Genomic DNA, 11,735 nt, shown 5'->3' on the forward strand with positions numbered 1-11,735 from the left:
AAAAAAAAAAAAAAACACAAAAAACACAAAAAACAAAACAAAACAACAAAAAAAAAACCAAAACAAAAAACCCAACCCAAAATCCCGTGCTCCTTTGCAGATAAAGTTAGTTTGAAATATAAAATCGAATTGATTAATGTAGTCAAATATCTCCCCAAAGACCTTGCAAGTTGCAAAGACCCTGGGACTATTTTTCTTATTAATGAGTGATGAGGCGAATAATTAGATTTCCTAATTATCGGGGCCCAGGTGTAATGGATTCAAAGCAATCGTGCTGGATTGGTATGGAAGGGGCCTCCCCTGGATGTTGTCATCATCTAAACAAAAAAAAATTATTAATTTTCAACAGTTTCCAGGTTCAGGGCCGTCAAGAATAACATAAAAGCTTTTAGAGGCGAATTATAGAAACTGAATGAATGTCCCTCACCTCCACGGGGGGAGGCAGGCCGCGGCATCTATAGGGGAAAGGCGGTGGAGTGGGGAAAGTAGCAGTATCTTGAGAATTTAATCCTCAAGTGCGCCGCGGATTCGGTAAATCGCCCGGGTCACCGTGAGCAATTTTGTAGGGTTTGGGGAAAGAGAGTGGAATAATTCCGCTAATTTTCCGCATTCCCCTCCCGCGTAGATGTTCGCAGTCCACCTTCTCCAGCTTTGCAGTGCCTCTCCTTTTCCCAGAGATAAATTCCCTTTGACAAGCTGACTCCCGGGCTTCCCAAGGACGGGAACAATGAAGCCAGCCACCCGGCCCAGGCAGAGCCGGGGTTCCTCTGCCGGCGAGGAGAAACCCAAGCCTGCTTTCCGCGGGGTCTGTGCCCCAAGGCGCGCGTCCGTAGTGCGGCACGGGGCGGGCTCCGGGCGAGGAAGCTGCCCCCAGCCCCGTCTGCTGGATCGCCAACCCCGGGGCGCAGTCGCCACCTCCCGCTCCCGGCAAAGCCCCTTAGGGACTCTCCAAATTGACTTTCTGTACGTCGTCCTTTTTGGTTGGTTGGTGTTTGATAAGGTGATTTGGGCACCAGTGCTCAGTGGAAGGACGGGGTCCGTGATGGCAAACGGTTAAGACACCTCCAGAGGTTATGCAGTCGGGATATTGACCTGGAGCGACTCGAAGTCTTCGCCCTTCAAAGTTCTCCCCTCTCCTCCGGGTACCCCGAAAAGTTAGTTTATCTGCGGACTGAGTATTTATTCCTCCAACACCTCGAACACTCGGCTCACCCTTCCCCGCTTCCCCTCGAAGGGGGAAGGACACTCATAAGAAGGGCTAAAGACTGGTCAGAATTCTGGAAGTTGTCCCTCAGTTGAGTAGGGAAGACCAAAGATAAAACTTTTGTTATTTATCCTCCCCCCACCCGCCCACCCCGCCCCTCTTCCATCACTTGCTCACTTGATTCCCAGGGAAAGGGCATGAGACCAGCCACCCGAACTCAGCTTTGGGAGGTGAAGAGAAGACATTGGAGACATCTCATTCATTTTCAGTAAAGGGACAAAAGAAAAAAATATCCATGCGCATTATCTATGAATGGTATTACCTCCTGGTAAATTCTAAATCAGAGGGCAAATGCAAACCGGGTTCCTAGTACCTTGAGTATTCTACTTTTGAAACACGATTTTTTTTATGGGTGCTCTGAGTCTTTCTCCAACTTGATTTTTTTTTTCTGCAACGAAATAAAATCAAGCTTCCCAGTCCTCCGCTCACAGGTGAACGGTCTGAGTGTTCCTCCACCCTACTACGACTTTATTATTTTTTAATATGTTCCGATCCATCTTTTTTTTTTTTAATGCCTTCCTCCTGGACTGCATGACAGGCACCTCGAGTTCTTACAGTTTTACTGGAAATGCAGACTATTGATCTAGAAACACTCCTCGGTCTGTAGGCTTCCTGGAGAAATATTCACTCTGCTTTTATGAGGTGCTTAAAAAAAAAAGTTTTATCACAGCACAGGGCAAAACCCCCAAAAAACCTGAGGACCATGGAAAATAAAATCCAAAATGGCAGTTTCTGCCTGAGTTTGTATTTACAAGGGTGTCCAGGTTTAAAATAATGTCATCTGAAAAGCACTAGGTTGAGTGGCCAAAATGTTTACCCCCCCCCCACAAAAAAAAGCGGGGCTGGGAGGAAAGAAATCCTTATAATCTAGATAGAAAAAGTGAGAGAGACATTTTCCTTTGCCCCTGGAATTAGGTTTCTTCTCCGCTCAGTAGGACTCCGGGAGAGATGTTTGCACAGGTTATTATAACAACACCTTCCGCACACCTGGACTTCGCAAAAACCGTATTTCCGATCTTTTCTTTAACCTGCCAGGGTATTTTGGATTGGGGGCTTCTAATTCATTGATGATTTCTTCCCCTCCTGATCTTGTGGTCACGGCGCCGAGAGCGGAATCGGGCCCCAGAGAGTCCTGTGTGTTACTAGAATCGTGAGCGATGATGAAGGCCGGAGAAACTCAAGTCACTCCCCCGCCCTCGCACACGTCCCCCCACTGTGCAGCCTCCCGGCCCCGGCGCCGCGGGCTCCTGCACCTGGACGCGGCTCGGGCCGGCCTGTGATGTTGGCGCCATCTGAAGGCCAATCGGGGAACTGCTCCAAAAAATTTTTAAAAAGGAACCCGGCCGTCCTCGTTGCCAGGAAAGTGCTGACACCGTGTGGGTGCACCGCAGCATTGCACGGCAGGAATAACGCCTTGGAAAAATCTCTAAACCGTGTGAGGCACGATGAAGAGGCAAAACATTTTCCATAGCTAGGCAATGTGTCAAGAACATGATCTATTGGAAAACAGGAATGTCTTTGAAACTTCTCGGGGGCAAGAAATCCTCTCTAGGGAGATTCGCGCCAATAAACTCTGTGTCTCTTCGGTGGCTCGAAGTCTAGGCATCCCCCCGACCCCACCTCAACCCCCCGCTTGTGGAACAGGTTGCTTGTCCCTCGGTGTCTTCCCACGCCAGCCGTCTATCTGCCCAAGGTGTGCTGTGGGTTTCGGGGGATGCATCACGAAAATGGGTGCCCTGGGTGTGCGAGTATGGCATTGGCTTGAACGAGAGGGAGGGTTTTAAACACGTCTGCAGCTCCTTCTGCTTTTGAGGTGAACAGAGAATTCAAAGAGGCCACAAATGAAAGCAGACTGCGTCTTTCTCTCACCGTTTTCAAGACATTTGTCCCAGGGCCCTTTCAACATCTCCCTTTGGGCTCACGAGGTACCTTGGGTTTTTGGGAAAGGGACCAGGGATAAGAGCCATCTCAGGCTTCCAAAATCTACTGGGGATCTGATGAACCCTTGGGATGAACAGAATCAATGGTGCTGTGCAGAACTCCAGTGCAACCCACCTCCTAGCCATGATCTTTTTCCAGGACAACAAGCGTGTCCCTGATGAAAACCATCCGAGCATGGCCGTCCCCAGGAGTTAAAGCCGATTCGGCGCTCTTCACAGACAGCAGTGCCAGGAACAGCATAGTAACAGGGGAGAGGACTGTCCTTGCTCGGAAGATGGAAGGAACATGATAACTAAATGCAATACTTGATCCTGAGTGGGGGAAATTTAAAAGGCTAATAAAGGACAGTTTTGTGAGTTCCTGGGAAAATTTGAATCTGGAGTGTAAATTAGATAATAATCTTGCATCGGGGTTAAAATTCCTGAGTGCAATCATTCTATGCGGTCAAGCAAGAACATGTCCTTGTTTCTGGAAGGTACACGTCACCGTGTTTAGGGTTGGTATCATCATCCCTGCAATTTCTAAAAAGATTCCGCTGCAGGTGGGGGTGGGGGAGAAGCGAGTGGGAGTGACACACCTGAAATGTCAAACGAGAGCAATCGCTGAGCCTGAGGTGTGTGGGCATCTGCTGTGCACCGTTCTTGCAACATTTCTGTAAGTTTGAATTTTTTTTAAAAGACTTAATTCATTTATTTTAAAGATTGTATTTATTTATTTGTCAGAAAGACAGAAAGAGCATAAGCAGGGGGAGCAGCAGGCAGAGGGAGAGGGAGAAGCAGGCTCCCTGCTGAGCAAGGAGCCCCATGCGGGACTTGATCCAAGGACCCTGGGGATCATGACCTGAGCCAAAGACAGATGCTTAACTGACTGAGCCACCCAGGCGTCCCAAATTTATTTATTTATTTAAGAGAGAGGGAGAAAGAGCATAAGCGGGGGGTGGGGGGGCAGAGGGAGAAGGAGAAGCAGACCCCCCTCCCCCGCCGCTGAGCGGGGAGCCCTACTTGGGGCTCAATCCCAGGACCCTGGAATCATTACCTGAGCCCAAGGCAGATGCTTAATCGACTGAGCCACCCAGGCGTTCCTTGAAATTTTTCAAAATTAAAAAAAAAGGGGGGGGGAGAAAAACACCTCTGTTACTCTGAAAGTTTAAAAAGGGATGTGACACAAAGCAAACATCCTTCCACAGAAGGAGTTGCAAGACTTAATGTGGGGACCAACTTGGCGCGGGCATCCCTTCTGCTTGTGTTCTGGACGTTTCTGAAAAATAATCAACAGCCGTGCGTTTTATCATTATTAACTTGTGGTTGTTAAAGTAAAAAAAAAAAAAGCTGATTCTTTAAGGAGCTTTTCTGTCTTATAATTGAAGCATTGCGGTAATTAATACAAAGACACAAGAAATCCGGTAGAGCAGTGTAGGTGTTTTCCAAACAGAATGTTGAAGATATACATAGGTTTCTTCTTAAAGAGAGTTAGTTACATGAGGGGCGCTCAGCCAGATGGCTGTGGGAGTGATTTGCCTGCTCAGTGTATCGGTCAGTTGAGGCTGGTGGACACTGCAGTGAGAAACACCCCCACGTCTCCGTGGCTTCCGGCTGAGCCAGTCCCAGCTCGGCGGAGGTTCTGTTCCTCCAAGTCACTCAGGAGCCCGAGTTTTCATAAGCTGTCTCTCCTGCCATCCTAGTAGGGGCAAGGGAGGGAGATCCTGCTCTGGGAATTACATGGTCCCGCCCTCCAGCGCCACGTATCCCTGTCATTCAACACTCATTGGCCAGTGCCAGTCACATGGCCCCAACCCACCCAGGGAACAGGTCTGCCCCATGCCCAGGCACATTTGTTACACAGTCACCCACTCGCACACATCCTACTTTTCTAGGCAGGTAGCGACTGCCTTATTTCTCTCTGCAGTCTCACTGCCTCGCGTGATACCTTGACACATGATAGGTGCACAAGAATGTTTGTTGAATGAATGCATGACTTTTCCAAGATTTTCTCCCTGATGTATAAAACAAAGTGTAATGTGTGCATACTGTGTGCCAAATGCTGTGCTAGATGATACGCCCATGACAGCTCCTTTAATCCTCTTTTGGAGTAAGTACTATTAATATCACCACTTTACAGGTAGGGTTTAAGCTCCAACTAGAGGCCTTAAATTACTGGCCCACGTCTTGCAGCTGCCACGTGATCGAACTGGGTCTCTTAACCCATCACTTTGGAATTAGGGTCAGGACCTTGGAAATTAGAGGAGACTTAAAAAGTTAAAATAGAAACTTCTATATATGTATTAAAATAGTCTAAATGGAAACATATAGATATATAATTTTATAACTATATATACACAGTGAGTAGTGTATGCACGCAGGCGTGACTTCTGAACACACATGACTCAATGTCTCTGAAATTTCAGCTTTCTATATCACCACTGGAAACCCTGTAATTAACCCTGTGGGGTAAATAGACTCATTATCGCAGCCTGTGAAAAGCGGACTATTCCCTGGGAGGTGCAGACAGGGCTCTGATTGTGTGGACAAGGGCAGGGAGAAAAAGAGGGGAGGAAGTGTGGGATGGGTGTTCTGAGCCCCAGGGAATAAGCCAGACTTGGAATCAGAGTCCAGGGGCAGCTTTGAGCAGTGCTTCAAAGTGACGGTGGGGTCTCACGGTGGCAATAAGCTAGGGAGGCCCCAGGGGGACCTCTAAAGGACTGAACGGAGTCAGGGGTGCAGAACAGCTCCCCCAAAGGAGTCAGACCACGGTGGGCACTGGATGCTCTTCACCCTTTAGGAATCCTATGAAAGCAAAGAACGTTCCCCTGCTGGACCCCAAACTTTGCACATGACTGTCCACACTGGGGACTTCTTATGCCAGACCAGCCTGGACCCTCCACAGGGCCTTTGCATGTGCAGTTCCTTTTGCCTAGGTCCCTGGTCCTCAATCCTTTGCTGCCTTGCCACCTCCTCTGAGACCTCACCTCCCATCTGCTTCCTCCCGTCCTTCACACCACCCCATCCGGATTCACTATTACCCTCTCTGAGATGATCCTGTTAGTCCATGCTCAGCCTCACCCCGCCCCCCATGCCAGGATAGAAGCAGCAGGAAAGCAGGCAGGACCTGGTCTGCGTCGTGCAGCCACTGCCCACCACACCCCACTGCTCTGCTCGGCACAGACTCTATTCTCCAAACTCAACGAATGGATGTCACCTGGGGCTTCAGAAACACCCTGTCCCTCCTGCCTTAACCACAGGCCTTGTCCCCCATTCAGTGTTTGAAACCCAGGATTCAGTTCAAACATTTGCCGGTGCTTATTTTAGGCAGAGACTGCCCAGGGAATGGGAAAGCATTGTCAAGTGCTCCAAGCCTGTCCTGGAAGGGCTCACAGGCTGAAACTTTTATTTTGGCAAAACACATACAGACCTTTTTCGTGATTAGCGTATTAAACAATTCTACACCTATTAAGTCTTAGACACGGCTCCGAATAACCAGGTACCTTTAAAGTTCAGAGTTCAAGGGAGCACAACAGGAGAAGGTCTTTACTCGGCTCTGTGACAGGTGGGAGAGGTGTCAGTGGATTGCTGGCAGCTCAAAATAGGAAAGAAATTGCACTGATACTTTTAAAGAATGAGCGTCCTACTGTACATGGCTAAAAGTCCCAACAGCACAGAAGACTTTAAAACCAAAAGAGCATCTTCTCCCCACTCTCCTCCCCACTCACAGAGACCACGAAACCCTCCCTCTGCTTCTTCGGCCGGTAGCCACATGTCTTGGAAAAACAGGCTTTGCTGCTCTTTCTCCTTGGTGAGGATGACTGTGGCTCTCTGCCTGCCTGCTCTATGTTTGAAGATGGGAATACGTGTACTGGGAAGAAGCCGGCTGGCTCCTGTGTGCAACCGGACATTTTAAAAGCGACCCAAATGGCCCCCGGCTGTCCCTGTTGCGTAACTGCAGTGCACTGTGTATATTTTCAGTTAGCATCTGGGTTCACCCAAGGATGCCAGAGCCTGTGCGGGCACTGCTCCGCCCTCCCCCTGCTCCAGCTCCCAGAGGAGGTCTGTTTAGACCCAGTGCAGGTCCTCTTTGTGCCTTGAAGTAAGGCCGCTTCAAGTCCATCCCCACTTTGTTAGAGGAGTTTCTTGGCGCCCCATCCTTCCCTCCTGCTAGCCACCAGGCCAATTTGGGGTGTGGGAGGGCATTTCTGGGATGGGAAAAACACCAACAAAAGCAGGAGAGAGGAGAAGGGCAAAGTCGAATTGATAGAGACAAAATTTGGCTGAGAGAGCAGGCTGAGTGTGCGAGCTGGTGGCCTCACAAGGCCGGGACAGCCAGCTGAGAAGTGTGTGCTCTGCCAGGTGGGAGGCCATAGGGAGCCGTGAGGTCACAGCTGGAAGATATGCAGGGGGAATGCAGGTGGGTGGAGGGCAAGACAGAGGGTGAGCAGAGGAGGGGGGAGGGAGGAGGAAGAAGGGGAAGAAGGGAGGAGGGAGGGGAGGAGGAAGAAAGAGGAGAAGGAGGAAGGAGAAAGGGGGAGGAAGAGGCAGGGAAGACGAGGAGGAAGGAGAAGGAAGAAGAGGGAAGAGGAGGAAGAAGAAGGATGAGGAAGAGGAAGGAGGAGGAAGGGGAGGAGGAGGAGGCAGCGCCTGGAAGCAGACAAAATTGGGAGTCAGGATGAGGCACCTGCGTGGCTCAGTTGGTTAAGCATCTGCCTTTGGCTCAGGTCATGATTTCAGGGTCCTGGGATTGAGCCCCGCATACTATGCAGGGGAGCCTACTTCTCTCTCTCCCTCTGCCTCTCCCCTCACTCGTGTTCTCTCTCTCTCTCTTTCTCAAATAAATAAATAAAATCTTAAAAAAAAAAGAATTGGGAGACAGGAGACAGTTGCAGTCTGAAGCATGGTGACACACCCTTGGCCTGGGTGGTGGCAGCAGGAATAGCGAGCCGTCACTGTGACACTTCAGGCATCGTCATCTTGCTATAGTGGAATCTCCCGTGAAATGCCAGGTGCTGACAGACGGCCTCACCTGATCCCAGGGGGGCCAAGTCACGTAACTGAGGAGCAGAGCCAGATGACAGAGGAATGCCAGAAGGGGGAAGGTCCCGGGAGCGTCTAGCTCCTCAGGAACCAGTCTTTGTTGTTATTAAAATTATTTCTGTGTGTTTTTCTTTTTAGCACTTCAGGAGTGGTGCGTCTGCTGCATCTGATGCAGGGGGAGTCGGGGAGCAGAAAGCGGAAGGTGGCGTTTAATAGTTTAAGTCCTACTTGTAAGGGCTGGAATGTTGGCATTTCAGAAGCACACACGGGGAGAGGTCTGGCTGTCAGCACCCCAGCACCTCGGGTGAATCATTGGACCTCTCCTCTCAACACCTTCTCTTATCTGTCCAACAGGATGGTTATGGGACGATGACAGCGTGCTTGCTGTGGGCTGGGTGCGCTCAGACTCCCAGTGGACCAGCCCGCTCTGTCCTCTCACCGACGCTAATGGAGGAATCACTTCCCCACATTGTACGGAGGAGGGAACAGAAGCCCAGAGAGGTGGGGTTAATTAGCCAGCATCGCACAGCTTGGAGATCCGTGGCCAAGCTCTTCATGCTCTTGCCTATCTCACTATGTGCTCCTGCTGGCCGGGCTTGAAGGGCTTGTGGGAATTCATAAGGCAATGCCGTGACAAGCTGTAAAACTCTCAAGTCAACCAAACACTGTGTCCCAGCAGCTCGTTCATCATCGCCAGACCCTGGGGGCCACCAAGGCGTCCTTCAGTAGGTGATGGATACACTGTGGTCCATCCTGACAATGGACAGTTATTCACTAAGAAGAAAAGAGCTACCAAGCCCTGAAAAGATACGGAAGAAGCTTACATGCATATCACTGGGTGAAATAAGGTGATCTGAAGGCTCCATCCTGTGCAACTCCAACTCTGACATCCTGGAAAAGACACAAGCGTGGAGACGGTAGAATGTGTGCTTGCCAGGGCCTCGGGGGGCGGGGGGGATAGGCAAGCGGGGAATGTTTAGCGCAGTAGGACCACTCTGTGATACTAGAATGATGGATACACGTCATTATACATTTGTCCAAACTCATAGAATGTCCACCACCAAGAGCGACCCCTACGGTAAACTGCGGACTTTGGGTGTCCACTTGGTGTCCTTAGGTGAGGCTGTTATGACAAAATACCATAGACCGGGCAGCTTAAACAAACATTTCTTTCTCACAGTTCTGGAGGCTGGCAAGGGTGAAGGCAGATTTTGTGTCTGGTGAGAGCCCGTGTCCTGGTTCACAGATGACCGTCTCCTTTCTGCATCCTGCCATGGTGGAAGGGGCAGGGCGAGGGAGCTCTCTGGAGTGCCCTTTGTAGGGGCACGAACTGTAATAGGGAGCCTCCACCCTCATGACCTGTCACCTCCCAAAGACTCCACCTACTAAGGCCCCCACATTGGGCATTAGGGTTCGACATACGAAGGGGGGGACACAAACATTCTGTCCATGGCGATAATGATGCGTCAGAGGTGATGGTGACAAAGGTGCTGTTGTGGTGTGGGATGTCGATCCTGGGGGAGGCTGTGCCGGGCAGAGCAGGCAGTGGTGGTGTATGGGATCGCTCCGCTCCCTCGTGCTGTGAACCTAAAATGGTTGTTTTGAGACTATTTTAAAAAACTCTCAAGTGACCCAAGTGCAAATTTACATATAGGATTGAGTTTGAAGCATTTGGGTCAAAGTTCTAGAACATCTTTTTACAGGAGAGCCAACTAATTTCTTCTTAAGGGGTCTCTCTTTTGTAACTGCTTATTCTTTTAAGTGCCTGGGCTTTGGGAGCACCTCTAATTTGGCAACAGGGAATGAAGGAGCCCAGGGGAAGTTCCTGGGGAACATCCGCCTTCTTTCTGACATTGCCAGTGAGGGAGTTTGTCCCGGTGGGTGGCTTGTTACTCTCTGGGGGATGCACCAGGCGGTCCGCCTGAGGGACTTGGGCTGTTGGTTAGCACCCTGGGCGCTGCTCTGACCACAGCTGGCTAGCAGTGAGTCCTGCATGTGTTTCCGCTGCTGCAGCCAGGCCTGTTTGCGTAAAATATTGTCTACAGATCTGTTGTGTTTTCCTGAAAGTTGGGAAGGGACACCGACCTCCCTGAGAGATTTTATTTGACAAACTTCTATTGTCCAAAGCAAAGTTTTGTACTCCTTTTTGCGAGTTTGTAAGAGACATGGCCACACTCGTGTGTTAATGTCTTTATGTATTAACGCCACGAGTACCACCCAGGAATGTAGAGCGGGGACCAGGAGCCGCGAGATTTGTAATTAAGCACAGGCGCTGCCCTTTCCCAGCTGGGCCGCTCTGGGCAAGGCTCTTCTAACACCCTGAGCCTCTGTTTCCTCCCCTGTAAAATGCCAGTCACATTTGCTGCCCACGGTTAGTTGTGAGGACTGTATTTAGGTCTGATTTCTCAGACCTGGTGCCTGGCACGTTTGTAATTGTCATTGGTTATGTTCTATCGGATAAAGGATTGGTTCTGCGGGAGCGTCAATAAGGCGCTGCAACACCCAGGACCTCGTTTCCCCTATCTTGAAGCCAGTACTAAAATGCTTTGTCTGTTTCACAAGTTTGTTGCGTGGACCTTATCAAGTATTGGATATACAATTTCGAAAAGTAAATGCCACTTCCTGCATGCTTATGATGCATGAGGCACGCTGCTAACGGCATGCAATCACTAATTGGGAGGTGGTCACTTCTGACTTGGTTTCTGACAGCCTCATTTTGGGAGGAGGGGTCATCTTCCTAAAGCGTGAATGTGCCTCTTTCTCTCCTACTGGAGTGGAGCCCAGAGAGGGCTCCAACTGGGCGGGGTCTATTCAGCCCTGTCTCCCCAGCCACCAGCCCCTAGACTGACAACACCCTACGTGTTGAAGGAATGATACAACCCAGCAAAGGTAGGCTGCCACGTTCCTCCAGTACCTAGGAGATCCAGAGGCCACGGTAAAATCAAGGGGTATTTCTCAACTCATCCAGCAACCAGGCTGGTCACCATCCCACCTGCAGTGAATCCCACTCCAGCAACTGGACATTTTACTTTTTTATTTAAAAATTTTATTTATTTATTTGAGAGAGAGAGAGAGAGAGAGGAGGGAAAGGGAGACTCTGAAGCAGACTCCACGCTGAGTGCAGAGCCTGACACGGGGCTCGATCCCAAGATCATCAGATCATGACCTGAGCTGAAATCGAGTCCAAGGCTTAGGACCGAGACACCCAGGTGCCCCTACAACCTGGCATTTTAAAGTGTCCACAGCTGAGGAAGACGCACACCCAAGCGCGAGCGCTTGGTCTGTCTCTGAGGAGAGGAAAAAACATCTTGGAGGAGCAATCAAGACTGGCTTCCAGAGGAGGGGGCCTCTGCGGGGGGAGGGGGGGAGGGACAGAAAAGGAGATGGGGTATGTTGGAATCGGCGGTGGGCTTGGAGACGCCAGGGGCTTCTTCACCTCGGTAGCCTCAGCTCCGCACAAAGTCCCCTGGGAACAAGCGCTCAACATTGAGTTGCTCCACGAACACACC

Source organism: Ursus maritimus, unplaced genomic scaffold, assembly GCF_017311325.1.
Source record: "Ursus maritimus isolate PB19 unplaced genomic scaffold, ASM1731132v1 scaffold_19, whole genome shotgun sequence".
Lineage (NCBI taxonomy): Eukaryota > Metazoa > Chordata > Mammalia > Carnivora > Ursidae > Ursus > Ursus maritimus.